Source organism: Triticum dicoccoides, chromosome 2B, assembly GCF_002162155.2.
Source record: "Triticum dicoccoides isolate Atlit2015 ecotype Zavitan chromosome 2B, WEW_v2.0, whole genome shotgun sequence".
Lineage (NCBI taxonomy): Eukaryota > Viridiplantae > Streptophyta > Magnoliopsida > Poales > Poaceae > Triticum > Triticum dicoccoides.
In genome coordinates, this window is record NC_041383.1 from 280,173,053 (window position 1) to 280,187,647 (window position 14,595).

Consider the following 14,595-nt stretch of genomic DNA (forward strand, 5'->3'; position numbering starts at 1 on the left):
AGAATAACACCTTAAGACACAAATCAACCAAAACCCTAATGTCACCTAGATACTCCATTGTCACCTCAAGTATCCGTGGGCATGATTATACGATATGCATCACACAATCTCAGATTCATCTATTCAACCAACACAAAGTACTTCAAAGAGTGCCCCAAAATTTCTACCGGAGAGTCAAGACGAAAACGTGTGCCAACCCCTATGCATAGGTTCATGGGCGGAACCCGCAAGTTGATCACCAAAACATACATCAAGTGGATCACGTGATATCCCATTGTCACCACACATAAGCACGGCAAGACATACATCAAGTGTTCTCAAATCCTTAAAGACTCAATCCGATAAGATAACTTCAAAGGGAAAACTCAATTCATCACAAGAGAGTAGAGGGGAGAAAACATCATAAGATCCAACTATAATAGCAAAGCTCGTGATACATCAAGATCGTGCCATAGAGAGAACACGAGAGAGAGAGAGAGATCAAACACATAGCTACTGGTGCATACCCTCAGCCCTGAGGGTGAACTACTCCCTCATCGTCATGGAGAGCGCCGGCATGATGAAGATGGCCACCAGTGAGGGATCACCCCCTCCGGCAGGGTGCCGGAACGGGCTCCCGAGAGGTTTTTGGTGGCTACAGAGGCTTGCGGCGGTGGAACTCCTGATCTATCTTCGTATTCAATGGTTTTAGGGTATATGGCAATACATAGGCGAAAGAAGTCGGACGGGGGAGGCTCGAGGGGCCCACGAGACAAGGGGGCGCGCCGAGGAGGGGTGGGCGCGCCCTCCTATCTCCCGGCCTCCTTGAAGCTTCCCTGGCTTGTACTCCAAGTCTCCCGGATCATGTTCGTTCCAAAAATCACGCTCCCGAAGGTTTCATTCCGTTTGGACTCCGTTTGATATTCCTTTTCTTCGAAACACTGAAATAGGCAATAAAACAACAATATGGGTTGGGCCTTCGGTTAATAGGTTAGTCCCAAAGTACTATAAAAGTGTATAATAAAGCCCGTAATCATCCAAAACAGATAATAAAATAGCATGAATGCTTCATAAATTATAGATACGTTGGAGACGTATCAGCAAGCCCCGACGCAACAGACACAGGCGTCGAAGCAACGGTGACAACACCGAAGACACGGCGGTCAACGCCGAACTCAGTGGCTCTAAGTCCGGTCAGCGGAAGAAGCCATACAAAAGAAACAATCCGGGCCCGTCCAGTTTGGACCGCATACTCGATCGTCTAAGTCAAATCCACGGCACTCCTGATAAACCAACCAATCATACCAACAAAGAATGTTGGGTTTTTATACAGGTCGGCAAGTTAAATTCCGAGAACAAGGAGAAGGGGTCGCAAAGCAAGGACGATGATGAGGAGCCCCGGCCACCAAACACAGGGGGACAGAAGAAGTTTCCCCCAAGTTAAAACGGTGAACATGATATACGCTACCCATATCCCCAAGAGGGAGCGCAAGCATGCGCTCAGGGATGTCTACGTGATGGAGCTAGTCGCCCCAAAGTTCAATCCATGGTCGTCATGCCCGATCACCTTTGATCGCAGGGACCATCCGACCAGTATCCGTCATGGCGGTTCAGCCGCACTGGTCCTCGACCCAATCATTGATGGATTCCATCTTACCCCAGTCCTCATGGACAGTGGCAGCAGCCTGAACCTGCTCTATAAGGATACATTGCGCAAAATGTGTATTGATCCCTCAAGGATCAAGCCCACAAAAACCACCTTTAAAGGTGTCATACCAGGTGTAGAGGCCCGTTGTACGGGCTCAATCACACTGGAAGTGGTCTTCGGATCTCTAGATAACTTCTGAAGCGAAGAGTTGATCTTTGATATTGTCCCCTTCTGCAGTGGCTATCACGCACTGCTCGGACGAACCGCATTGCTCGATTCAATGCGGTGCCACACTATGCTTATCTCAAGCTCAAGATGCCCGGACCACGTGTTGTCATAACAGTCAATGGAAACACAGAACACTCACTCCGTACCGAGGAGCACACCGCTGGCCTCGCTGCAGAAGCACAGAGCGGCCTTTTCAGGCAGAACCTTAATTTGGTGGTCAAGCTCCCGGACACTGTCAAACGAGTCCGAACTACTCTCCAGCAGGACAGTCCAGCTCGTTAAGAGCTTGACTAGCAAATCGGCCTCCGTCCCAGTCTCGACCAAACGTCGGCGTTCATATCGCGCGTACATAACTACGCACTCAAACTACCATGGGCATTGACGGAGGCACAGCTAGATCGGGGTCCATAATATGGCTCGACCTATCCTGGACCCACATACTTTCACTTTTTCTTTTTCTTTTCTTTTCAGGTTTCTTTTTTTTCTAGGCCTCTCCTGGTGGCCTGTTTGTCGGACCTATCAAGGGACGGATACACCAAGACGGCAAGAAGCATTGGCGCATAAGGGAACTCCCAGGTGGTCTCTCTAAACGATCACTATGCCTGTTTTAAGGACCCGCACGCAGCTCTACCTTGGTGATGGCATGTTAAATAGCCATGTTGCTTATCGTACTACTTGTACAAAATACGCTTTGACGTATTAATCAAACTACAATGGAAGATAGTTTGCGGCCCAATTTCTGCGGCACTAGCCTATTATTTCATTTTTCTTTTCCTTGATATTCTTATGAATTGCACCCGTACACTCTGGTACGCCTTAATTTGCAACAAAGTCCAAACACTTTTTTACAGTATAGTTCGGCACCCCGAATTGTAGCATTATATGCATTGGCTCCGAATCATGTCTTTGGTCAATAGTTGGGCCCGGCTCCTGTGCTTACTACCTTACATTCTGCTATATCTGCTAGGGTAGTAAAGGGAGAACTATTGCGATTGTATCCTGGTTCATCCGAATGAGCACCTCAGTAGAGAAAGCCGAAAACTGACTGTAATGATGAGGCGTGGAGCCGGTCAGCTGTTCGTGATGTTTCAAATCTTTTGCAATTTTTTCCGCATTATGTGATGAATTGGTTTTATCCGATCAGGTGTTTACAACATCCTAAGTTCGGACTTACGAATACTAGGGGTTGCGCCTAAATTTTTATTGTCAAACTCCTATGGCTAAGTGAGGGTGATAAAGCCACATAGTCTGATTGCCTGGCTCGTTGCGCTAAACACCTCCTTTAAGGACCAAACTTTGGAATAAAGAGTGTTTAGATTCATCCCGAACACCCCCGTACTTCCTATGTGGGGACTGAAGCCGACGACCAGCCAACTCTCAGATTTAATAAAATGGCCGCACATGAGGTAAAATTTTAAATAACAAGCATTATATTACATCAAGATCTTGTTTCATAGTACAGGACAGGATAACATGAATGTATTCATTCAAAGATAACATCCTTAGCACGTTGCTCCGCCACAAGGCGGGATCCCACCAAGACATCTTCAAAATATCGCTCGGGCGTGCGGTGCTCCTTGCCCGCGGGCGGTCCCTCGGTCATAAGGTTCACGGCGTCCATCTTCACCCAGTGCATCTTGACTCGGGTAAAGGCCATTCGCGCGCCTTCGATGCAGACCGACAGCTTGATGGCATCAAGCCGACGGCAGGCATTGACCAGCCGCTTCATGAGCCTGAAGTAGCTGCTGGGTATGGCTTCGACACACCATAGTCGGATTATTAAATCCTTCATGGCTAGTTTGTCCGCCCTATGAAGTTCGACCAGCTGTTTTAGCTGATCGCTAAAGAGCACCGGATGTTCTGGCGCAAGGTACTACGACCAATGCAGCTTCTCCATAGAGCTCCCCTCTTCGGCTCGAAAGAACTCCGCAGCGTCTGAAATGCTGCGCGGCAGATCCGCAAACGCCCCTGGAGAACTCCAAATCCGGGTCAATAAGAGGAACCTTTTCTTCACATATTTGCTCTGCATAATAAAGGCCTTACCCGCCGCGATTTTTCTGGCCTCCTGGATTTCCTGGAGGGCGCCCTGGGCTTCAACCCGGGTATCGTGCGCGCTTTGGTGGGCTTTGGCAAGTTCGGACTCTTGATCCGTAATGTTGCGCTCCAAGGACTCGCATTTCTTGTCGGCATCCTAGAGCTCCTGGTGGACCTCACTGACCCTGGCATCATGCTTTTCACGGGCGGCTTGTTCCTTGGCCGCTCTCTCCTCGGCCTCAGCCAGAGCCTTCTTGAGAGCCTCCGCCTCGGTGGCCGCTCCTACAAATAAAATGGCACTATGGTCATTACAAATCCTCTATCCTTTCTAATATATAGAAGGTTATTGCATACCTTGTTTATCCTCTAGCTGCTATTTCACGCGGCCGAGCTCTTCCTCGGCCCGCTCTAGACTCTACTTCAGTCTGGAAACCTCAGCAGTATGAGAGGTCGCAGCCAGTAACGATGCATGTTTGTTCACATTGACTCATATGGTTAGTCTCCTATGAAAATTGTTTGATCCTCTGTCTGGCTTTTATTTTTGAACACCGGATAGTGTCTCAGGGGCTACTGTCTATACTGTGACATTCTTTTTACATAATTGTGTTGCTTACCTCAAAGCCTGTCAGAAGGCTTGTGCGGGCTTCGGTCAGCCCGCTCTTCGCGGACTGAATCCTCTCAATCACCGTACCCATAAGGGTACGGTGTTCCTCAACAATGGAAGCACTTCACAGCGCCTCCATTAGAGTATCCGGTGCCTCTGGATGGACAGAGGTCACCGATGGAATAGGTGCACCTCCTTTTGAAAGAGGCTGCTTGCCTGATTCCAGAGTCGTATGGGTCTTCGGAATTGTATCTGGCTGGGGCGCAAATTGGATATGTCTCACATCGCCAATATCCATGGGGATTTTCTCCCCCATGTGTCCGGCAGCCAAGGTTTCATCCTCTAGCGCCGCCTTGACGGCCTCCTGCGTCTCCCCCTGGTCTGGGATCCTTCAGGACAATGCCTCAATGCCATCCATGGCCTTGGGAGAGGAGGCCGCTAGAAGGGACCCGTTGTCCATTGCCTCCGGGTCCAGCGAATCTCTCGAAGATGAGGACCGCTCGAGGTCAGACCGAGCCGGACTGTAAATGTATGATTCAACATGTTAAGACTATGAAGTAGAGAGGCTGGATATATGAATGTGTTTGGGTACTCACGATTTGGCCAGGGGCTTGTCCCTGGGGCGCCACTCCAAGCTGCTGTCGGTGGCTGCTGTGGAGTTGTCCGGAAGGGAAGATTTCCCCTTCTTGGACGCTTCGGCCTCCGGACACATGGAGGCCATCCTTTTCTTTCTCCCCCCTCAGGGGGGTGGCTTTCTTCTTCTTCCTCCTCTTCCTCGTCGTCCTCGGCGGCAGAGGAATGAGTCTCGACGTCTTCGGACGTCACGTCCAAAGTGCCCTTATTATGGAGGCCACCTCTGGTCCCCTTGGCCTTCTTCTTGGCCTCCTTCTCCGACGCTTGATAGGGCGTCGGAACCAGAATCTTCGTCAGAAGTGGAATTTTTGGGTCTTCGGGCAGCGGAGCCGGACAGTGAATCCGCTCCGCCTTCTTTGTCCAGCCCTGAGAGAATCACTAGGGAGGCTTAGGCATCTTCCTCGAGTATGCAAGTAAAGGATACTCCTTGAAAACATGAAAAAACTTACCGGACTAGCGGGATGGGCCAAGTCGTGTGCACGGTCCTCGGTCGTAGCCGGCCACATCTCGCTGGACTTGAAGAGCACCTCCCAAATGTCTTCGTGCATAGTGCCGAAGAATTGCAGCAAGGTCTAGTGCTTGGCCGAATTGTACTCCCACAAATGGCAAGTCCGGCGTTGGCACGGTAGAATCCGGCGAATAAGCATCACATGGATCACATTAATGAGCTTGATGTTCTTGTCTATCATGCTCATAATACGCGTCTGAAGCGCTGTCAGTTCGTCCGACGAAGACCAGTCCAGGCCCTTCTCTGGCCAGGAGGTGAGCCGCATCGGGGCTCCAGACCGGAATTCGGGAGCCGCGTCCCAGTTGGTGCCACGCGGCTCTGTGATATAGGACCATGATTTCTACCACCCTTTGACGGTCCCCACGAAGGAGCCTTCGGGCCATGTGACGTTGGGCATCTTGCTCACCATGGCGCCTCCGCACTTTGCATGTTGGCCGCTCACCACCTTCGGCTTCACATTGAAGGTCTTTAACCACAATCCGAAGTGGGGTGGGATGCGAAGGAAGGCTTCGCACACGACAATGAATGCCGAGATGTTGAGGAAAGAATTCAGGGCTAGATCATGGAAATCTAGCCCGTAGTAGAACATGAGTCCACGGACGAATGGGTGGAGAGGAAATCCCAGCCCACGGACGAAGTGGGGGATGAACACCACCCTCTCATGGGGCTCCGGGGTGGGGATGATCTGTCCCTTGGCCGGAAACCGGTGGGCGATTTCCTTGGCCAAATACCCAGCCTCCCGGAGCTTCGTAATGTCCTTCTCCTTGACGGAGGAGACCATCCACTTGCCCTACGCTCCGGGCCCGGACATGGTTGGAGTGCTTTCTTGGGGCAGAAAAGATGAGAACTTGGGCAGTGGAGCTCGAGAATGGGGGGAGGCTGGGAGAGAGAGAAGGCGTGGGTGAAAGGGGTAAATCCTTATCTCTTTATAAAGGCAGTGAATATCAAATGCCTCCTCGCTCGCCTTAAAACTCGCCTATTCCCCAAGGGTTGTGCAGATGGCACGGTTGGGTTACCCATGCCCGTATTGATGAGAATCCCGCAATAAGGGGATATGATCCCTACTTTGACAAGACGTGTCAATGAAACCGCATCTCGAAATATGGAGCGGCAGGCTAAAAAATGGTTCAAATAATGCCCAGGCGGCGACGTGATGTCACGCTACAAAAAGTTGTCAGTGGATTGGACTCATGAAATATTATACTCTCTACAGTTGTGTGTGGGATTTGTTTTGCAGAGCCGGACACATTTTCTGTGTTCGAAAGATGCTTTGGAGTATTCGGAGGAGGAACCCGCCTTGCAATGCCGAAGACAATCTGCATGTCGGACACCACGTCATTGAAGCCTGGTTCAGGGGCTACTGAGGGAGTCCTGGATTAAGGGGTCCTCGGGCATCCGGCTTGTTGGCATGGGCCGGACTGATGGGCTGTGAACATACAAGACCGAAGACCCTCGCCTGTGTCCGGATAGGACTCTGCTTGGCGCGGAAGGCAAGCTTGGCGTTTGGATATGAAGATTCCTTTCTCTGTAACCGACTTTGTATAACCCTAGTCCCCTCCAGTGTCTATATTAACCGGAGGATTTAGTCCGTAGGGCACAATCATAATCATATAGGCTAGACTTCTAGGGTTTTAGCCATTACGATCTTGTGGTAGATCAACTCTTGTAATACTCATATTCATCAAGATCAAGCAAGCAGGAAGTAGGGTATTACCTCCATAGAGAGGGCCCGAACCTGGGTAAACATCGTGTCCCCCACCTCCTGTTACCATCGACCTTAGACGCACAGTTCGGGACCCCCTACCCGAGATCCGCCGGTTTTGACACCGACACCCCCCCCCCTCGGCCAGTGCTCCTCTGAGTGTTGGTCCGAACCGAGTAGACTGTAGGGCCACCTCGGGGAAATTTGAGGGTTGGTTTTACTCGTAGGATGTCTCATTCGGTGTGCCCTGAGAACGAGATATGTGCAGCTCCTATCGGGATTTGTCGGCACATTCAGGCGGTCTTGCTGGTTTTGTTTTACCATTGTCGAAATGTCTTGTAACTGGGATTCCGAGTCTGATCGGGTTGTTCCGGGAGAAGGAATATCCTTCGTTGATCGTGAGAGCTTGTGATGGGCTAAGTTGGGACACCCCTGCAGGGTATAAACTTTCGAGAGCCGTGCCCGCAATTATGTGGTAGATAGAAATTTGTTAATATCCGGTTGTAGAGAACTTGACACTTTACTTAATTAAAATGCATCAACCGCGTGTGTAACCGTGATGGTCTCTTTTCGAGTGGGTCGAGAAGAAAACACGGTGGTGTTATGTTTGAACGTAAGTAGTTTAGGATCACTTCTTGATCATTACTAGTTTGTGACCATTTGCGCGGCTTCTCATCTTATTCTTGTATTCATAAGTTAGTCACCATACATGCTTAGTTGCTTGCTGCAACCTCACCACTATCCATTCCTTACCCTTTAAGCTTTGCTAGTCTTGATACCCATGGTAATGGGATTGCTAAGTCCTCGTGGCTCATAGTTTACTACAACAATAGTTGCAGGTACAGGTAATGCGATGATCATGACGTGAGAGCGATGCTTGCTTGTTATGAGTTCTTCTTCTGCTTCGTCGTTTAGGGGATAGGTTCCTGGTCGGCAGCCCGGGATAGCAGGGTGGATGTCGTTTGAGTTTATGTTTGTGTTTCATCCGTAGTCGGATGTTGCTCTTATGTATGAGGTTGTTGTATTCATGTGGCATTGTATGCCTTTTGTATGTATCCCCAACTACTATGTAATGGTACGATGTAATGACATCCACCTTGCTAAGGCGTCTCCAATATGCGCTTCTATCCTTGGTGGGACCTTCGAGTTCCTTTAGGATAGGGTCGCATATTGGGCGTGACAACCTCGTTTCTTGTTTCTTGACATGAATAAAGGAATCAACCAATAAGAGACGTGGGTCGTGTATGTTTTTAATGCCTTGTGACTACCTATCACGACATGTTGCGGTCAGTTCATTGCATGTAATGGTAGTACTACAGTAAAAATAGTAAGTTCTCTCATTTTCCCCTCGCCTTGGTCGCGGTGCACAATGTAGTAATGACCAGTATCGTCTTGACCCACGTTTACATTGATACTACTTTAACGCCAAGGAGGGAGAGGGTAGCGGTTCCCGAGATGTTGAACGGTCAATGATGCATCCTCAATTAGCATGCAGAGGGAATTAATTGGAGAAGCAGAATGGAGCCAGCACGATGTGAATGCAACACAGTTTGGACTTTCATATAAAGGTGCTCCACCACTCCAATCCATCTACTCCTAGTCTCTGAGCAACACTGCTCACTCCAATCCAAGACCAAGTGACCAGAAGCCACAAGCACCTGTGGAGGCGATGGACGCGAGCGGAAGTCGGCTGTGCCAGATCATCCAAGACACCTGCCTGCGGCCCCACACCACGTAGCATTTCCAGACGGTGCTGGCGACCGCCGGCGTCATAGCCCTCGCCGACGCCGGCTTCGCCTCTCGCATGGACGACATGATGGTCCGCTCCATCCGCAAGTTCACCACCATCAAGAAGCGCACAGGAGACCTTGCCGTACTACTCCAGCCCGCGCGCTCAGGCTCCTTGCTACCTGCCACCCCATCGGCCTCCATGGTGACAAACTCTTTCAAGCCCTAGTCACCCTGCAGCTGCCAGAGGTCGCAACGAAGAATGTGCATCTCGAGTCCGCCTTGCCATGCAAGAAACCGTCGACCTACACATCCACGTCTACGAGGAAATCGTCTACATGGGCACTACAAGGCCAGGGGGCAGAAAGACGTTGGCCTTCTTCCAATGGCTGGAACTTTTGGACGCCATTGTTGAGAAGCACGTTGACCTTGCCACGAAAGCCGCTGCTACTTAGTCGCTCTTCAGTGGGCCGGCGCCCTGAGTCAAGGAGGAGGAGGTCGTCGATGGGTGCATCTTTCTTCTCGCCTCCTGTAACCAGCACTGCATCGCCTCGTGGCCTTAATGTTTTATTAGCGTATGGCATTTTTATTCCACTCGTAAATGAAATGTGTGATCCCTTGCTCTTATTTGGCGTTAATTATATGTAGTATCACTGTCTTCGTCCTGTTGTACTACCTAGGTCCTGGTTTATTAGTCCCTTTTGTAATTTGTGCTAAATTTTGACCAAAGATTTAACTGATAAAATGTTAGTGCATGCCAACAAAAATTATATCGTTTGATTTGTATGAACATTGTTTTCAATGATATAATTTTGGTGACATGCAAGAACCTTTTGTTAGTCAAATTTTGGCACAGATTACGATGGGGAGCAATAAACAAGGACAGAGGTAGACTGGTCACCATCGTGTTTTGTGTCAAATTTTGACTTCAGCGACCCAACCTACATGGAGGTAGTATATATATTGGCGCAACAACCAAACTTATATATTCAAAACTGAGCATTACTACATGTCATGAGTTCAAAACGAGAAAGTGGAGCAAGTACTACAGCACGCCTGTGCCATTCGCGTCGCACCTCACACTGTTGTTCCGGCCCCCCGCTCATCGCGCATTGGATTGGCATTTTCTATGTACAAGTTATAAAGGTAAAGACTGTCGCGTTTGTGTTGCACCCCCACACGGTCTATCCAGCACGCCGCTCAAGCCAGGGAACGCTTGTTGTCTTAGCATTTTCACTATCAGATGGGGCCACAGTTGAGCAAACCGACTATCGGCGAATCCCCACCCTGCCCACCGCGTCGGCTCAGTTAGAATTAGAAGTGAGAAACGAGGGAGAAGAGCTAGCTATAGCATGGACGTTGTTGTCAGATGGGACTCGTGTTGAGTACTCGTACGTCTAGTACTGAGTACAACTAGGTGGGTGTGTGCGACCTATATGTGTCATCACTTTAGGTCTCCTTTTCGAACCGCAGCTACGCTTCATAGTACAGATTTTTTCATGCATTTTTTCTCCTAAATGTACTCCTAGGCTATTTCCACGTGCTTCCTTTCGCCGACACGTGGGACATAGAGCATCTAGGTCGTAGTGCATGCATGAGTCGGAGCATATGCAACCATGCCGGCATACTTTACATTTCAGAACTGACGAATTACATGCAAACCCCCCGCAGAAGAATAAATAAATGAATGAATTACTACATGCAAATAGATTATTTTCATAGAAACTGGAGCATGTTCATTAAATTTTGGACATAACACATTTATAAAAAATGACCGGACCTAAACCAGTCTAAGGGCCTCTTTGATTCGCAGGATACTGAAAACACAAGAATGGGGAAAGTATGATGGTGATGAATCGAGAGGAGGAGGAAGAGGAGGAGTACTGTACGTGCTAGAGACTAGACTATAGTACATTGGTTTTTATGGCCATATCACCACATTGTTTTCTATGTCCTATCGCATGCTGGTTCACTGGGTTTCCGTGTTTCGCACTCCTCCGACGTGAGTAGTAGTATATATACGTAGTACTATATATACCGCATGATTCTTTGCTCCTTCTTACTTTGCCGACATGTGGGAGATCCAACATCCGGGTCGACGTGTCATGCACCAGATTAGAGTGGGGGAACGGAAGAGGGGCATCACCCGGTCGTAGCACTGGAGTAATAATGACTATAGTGAGTAGTCATATCACAAGACCCCATCTTTCCAGCAGTAACAAGCCATCAAATTGCACATCCCTACCTTTCCAGCAGTAAGTTTAATCCGCTACTCCCTTTCCCTCCTTGCCTCTCTGTCAAACCGGCTACGTGAAAACTGCCACGCGTACTGCCTGGGAAAAGCCCCGCCCTCAACTTTTAAATACTCAGTATAATTTTGTATCGATGAATTGCGCCATGGAGCAGAAAACCAAAAGAAAAAGGTGGTACATGTAAGCAAATACATTTAAAGCTATAGCTAGCGATTCGGAATGTAGACCATGCATGTGTTTATACATATAGGTTACTTCAAAGTACTAAGTCCATTGATGCAATGTGGTCAAACTTTACCATCGATATCTTAAAGCCAAAATAGTTCGAGCTTGTTCGTTCTATATAAATAGTACTATATGTTTATTCACCCGTGGGGTTCTTCAATGAATGGAGGGCCAGGGAGCACAAGTTAACAAAGTGCAAATTGTAGTCAGTCACGTTAAATAGAGTATTTCTTTTCTTTAGTGCCACATACACGAATTGAAACACTTGTTGTGGATAGCAAAAAGATAATCACTCCACTATATATATAGGCAGGGGCCTGAGCGCTAGCTTTACTAGGGTTGCTCTCTTCAGTATCTCATCCTCTCCAGATCTAAACAAGACAACGGTAGCAACATTTTCTCTCTGCTCACCGCTGGTCACAGGTCCGGCTAGATCCCTTCGGCCGATGTGTGTAGGGGACTAGGTGCATTGTTCACACGGTCATCAGTGGCGAGGGAGGAAACCCATAGCTGCCGGTGGGTCCTGATCCTCTCCCATGTCGTTCTCTCCGACACAGCGCCGGCTCGAGAGGTCCTCCGACCCCTTCTTCCTCCCTGTCATATTGTGGGCAGATCCAACCTACCGCCGACCTCCTAGCCACATCACGACGACCCTCAGGTATAAGTTCCTTCAAAAGCGGCCATGCTCTACTGCCACAGCTCCCCATGTGTCTGCATGTGGATCTTTTTCTAATTCCATCAGCTCTTCCAAATCCACCTAAATTTTTAGTGAAGGGGGGAAAGTTGTAGCATGAATCTAGGACTTGATTCAAAGAGGAAATAACAGGGGGAAAGTAGTAGAGACTAGATACCCAACCGGTCTCTTGGTTTAAATGGGAAATAAAGGGAAAAGGCAGTACAAACTGAATAAGGAATAGATCTATTATTGGTTGAAAAAAGGATAGTAAATGGTGGTTGGTGGACAAGTCAACAGAGTATGTCCAGGATTAGATTTGCTGCCCTCACAGAGTATGAACAAACTCGGCATCACCACTTTATGCCTCCTTGTAGGTACATTGTGCTGATGCGTCCACTGCCGCATGTCCTTATACCAACTTTTTACCGTGTTAATGTAAGGGTGCATGTAAAATGAAGCAATCACACTGTTACCATAAGGACATGTCTAACCAATGTTATTGTTAATCTAATGCGTTCAGTAATATGATGCAATTAAACTGTGTTACAAATGGTACTCCTCCTATTTTTCCCAGTATCGTAAGTAAGTTGCTTCTTTATGCTATTGAGTGTCCTGGTGTCCCCACTGTCCCATGCCCTCAAACAAACTCTTTAGTTGCTGTTGATCTACTATATCTGGTAAACAAGCAATGCCACCATTAAATTAATCCCATATTGGCCAGAGGTAATTCTCCTTTTCAAAAAAAAGTAATCCCATATTTGATGAATGTCATTGTTGATCATAGCACTTTCGATAACATGAAGCAATGCTGTCGTTTTAAAATTTCTATTGTCCTTGCGTGATTGCCATGAACATAATGAAGATGCTTCTTTTCATTTGTGTATGTTTCTTATCTTGTCATTGACCAGTAACTGTTTTGTTTCTATCTTTTTGTGCGGATAGGGATATCCATTTCACCTCGTTGCTATTGTGACCTTTTGGTGAACTGCACAAAACACTTTTTTTGAATGAGTTTCTTGTGCAGTTCAACTAAAATGTCACATGGGCAATGTCTCTCAATTTTGGTGGAACTGCACAAAGGGCAATTGGAGTTTCCAACATCTCCGTCAAACTCTGTCGGTAATCTCGTGCAACATTTTATTAGCCTTTGCAAGAGGAGCCGTCACTGTCACCACAATGGCACTTTATTTTAGTGGAACTGCACAAAAGGATAAGCAAATTATAGTTGCACCTTGCATGAGCAGGATAACCAACCTTAACGTTGCTCAATTTTAGTACAACTACTAAAGAAGAACCTGCCAACTCATGAGAGCAAGTACTTTTTGCTAGCTTCATGATGCAATCTTTGCTTCATTTCAGTTGGACTGTGCAAAAAGGACGTATGAATTGAATCATCCGAGTGGATCTGCAGGTTCACCACATCGAGTCGTGGCGGCGTAGGGCCCCTCTCTCAGTAATGATTCCCATGACCGGGTATGTTCCTTTTTGGTTGATTTTGACTCGGCATCCAGCTAGTGATCTTGTGCTACTATTTTGGCACTGCTATGAGAAAGCAATAATGATATTGTTTTTGCATCTTAATTTAATGCCACTAATAATTTGAGGCAATCTTTCGGCACCACTACTGCCACTGATAAAATGAAGTAATAATACATTTAAAATAGAGCTATTGTCTTATCTACTATTTCATTTCTAATGTAGATAACTTGCAGAAGGCCTATCCGGCAGAATCAAGTCCATGTGCACTGCATCACTCACATAGTTGCATTGAACTAGTTGAGTCCATCATGCCTACCATTGTGGTGTCGCGGCCCCCTCTCTAACTGGCGCGCGACATAATTTTAGTTGAACTGCACAAAAAAGTGATTGAAATGAGTCTACGCTCCTCCTTCTACTGCCACACCGAGGTATTAATGGATGTCAACGAATCGCCTTCATGGCAAGATACGGGGACATGAAGATTAACTTGATCTCCCAAGGTCATCTCACATAGGTCAGTACTGTCCTTTATTAACATGATTATGCTATGTCGTACTGTGCTAACATTGTATTTTTTAATAAAGCTATCTATCGCAATCTTTTCTCGTTTTGGAAATAAAGTTGCTTTAACTAGTGCCACTATTATAGTAATCGTGCTCTTTCTTGTCTATGCAAATAGTAATGCTCAACTACAAATGTTGTGATGGTCAAAAGCATTCGCCAAGTTCTTGGGTTGTATGACATGGCTAGCCAAGATGGATTTAATCCCGAGATTCACTTTATCCAAAGGCTCTAAAGTGACATGCGTGTGTGCAAGGTGGAAACAGATATTTCAGGACATTGATTGATGATTCCACTAGATTCTGCTATGTGTACTTCCTCCGTCCGAAAATAATTAT